At 57.6% G+C, this 1,691-nt stretch overlaps 1 long non-coding RNA gene across 1 annotated transcript; it reads left to right on the top strand.

Moving 5' to 3' along the window:
• Positions 1-757: 757 nt before the first annotated feature.
• LOC118172006 lies at positions 758-1,478 on the top strand. The gene is made up of 2 exons (XR_004753519.1): positions 758-819; positions 948-1,478. It is a non-coding gene; the product is annotated as an uncharacterized LOC118172006 (long non-coding RNA).
• Positions 1,479-1,691: the final 213 nt, after the last annotated feature.

Here is a 1,691-nt window from a genome sequence, read left to right as displayed (position 1 = left end):
AGAACAAATGCAAGTGAAGAGGAGCAGGGTAAATGAGGTGCCATAAAAGCCACTACTATTATTCAGAAAATTCTGCTGAAGAGCATCGGAGTAATTAAACCATAATTGCTTACTGCTCGGCTGAAGTGACATTGTAAGTGGCTGAAGGTGGCAAGGAGAGGAAGGGGCGGCTCGGCAGCTGATCTGAGCAGGGACCCCGGCACCGGGGCGAGCCCCCGGGCCCCCGAGCTCGTTTCCAGGCTGGCCCCCAGCCCCAGCCCCTGCCAGCACCGTGCTGCCCGTGTCCTCCTGCCCGGCGATGAGTCTGGAAGCTGCTTTCCTCCAGGTGCACCCCGAGCCTTCATTAGCAGGGCACCGCTGCGCCTTGTTCCTGGGCGTCAGGAACTCCGGGTTGGGCTGACGCGCCGAGCTCGGAGCTTGAAGGAGCCATTCCCAACCGTGAAACAAATAGCCTGCAAATCCTGTAAGCACTTAATTACACAGCCATGTTTATGTAACGTTTTAAAGGGCTCATGTAATCTGGCAGCGCGGAGGAGACTCGAGGTAGAGGTTTAAAAGCGTGGCCCTCCCCAGCGTGCGGCTCCACGGCAGGATTTCCCTTCCCCGCCATGCCAGCTGGGCTGGGAGGAGGAACTGCGCCTTCAGCTCCGGTAACACGCTCCGAATGCTGCTGGAGTTCCCTCGTATTTGTGTTTTGCAGGAATACTTTGTGCTTTCGGGATTTTGCAGAAGCGAGGTTGTCCAGCACAGGGTGCAGCTCCATCACCGGGGTGCCAGGAGGCAGGGGCGGCCCTCGGGCTGTGGGTATGGGGGCAGCAGGTCTGCAGCCCCACTCCCCCCAGCCCCCCCATGCTGTGGGGACATCCCAGCCGAGGAGCACAGGACCAAAACACCAGGCCCACCGTGGTGCTCACAGCTCTGCCCACGTCGTGTCCTCTCTTGGGCAGACTTTCTGCATGGAGAAACCTCGTCCCGAGAGGACGGGGGCTGGCTGCTGCTGCTGGCTTTCTTCTGCCCTGGTTCCAGCTGGCATAGAAGGGTTATGGTCTGACACCAAGACCCAGGCAGTTTTTATAGAAAAAATACTGGAAGTTTCATGGAAAAGAGCATCCCCGCTGCGGTGGTCTGGAGAAAAACCTCGCGGAAGCCTCCCGCTGCGCTTGCGGGGAGCACCAGCCCCCGGCATTTTGAAGGAAGGAGAAGCTGGTTACATTTCCACCGGGCATATTTATTTTTATTTTTTAAATAACTGTAAAATGAGTCACCTGGCTCCGCCGCAGAGCGCAGCCCACCAGCAAGGAGCGAGCCGAGGAGCTGCCAGCGCCTTTGCTGCCAAGAAACCACTCGCGCCTGCAGCAGCCTCTCGTCCCAAGGAGCCAGCCGGAGGGGACGCCGCGGCCACGCTGCCGGGCACCATCCCCATCCCCGCTTGCGGGGGACAATCCAGGGCTCTCGTGCTCCTACAAAAAAAAAAAAAAGATACATATATTTTTTGGTTTTGCAAAAACAGAAATCCACAAATGCGAACCACCCGGGGCTTCCTGGTGTGTCAGCTGGAAGCCTGGTGCAGGCTCGTGGCTGCACGGACCGGGCGTCCCTGCGCGGGGCTAAAACACTAAGAGCAAAAGAAAAGGGCTCCGGTGATGCAGACAATAAAAAGTCTCTGCATTCCACTGAAGTTTCTTGAGCAA

This window comes from Oxyura jamaicensis, chromosome 10 (genome assembly GCF_011077185.1).
Source record: "Oxyura jamaicensis isolate SHBP4307 breed ruddy duck chromosome 10, BPBGC_Ojam_1.0, whole genome shotgun sequence".
Taxonomy (NCBI): Eukaryota; Metazoa; Chordata; class Aves; order Anseriformes; family Anatidae; genus Oxyura; species Oxyura jamaicensis.
The sequence above is the reverse complement of the archived record's forward strand: the minus strand, read 5'-3'. Positions and strand labels throughout refer to the sequence as shown.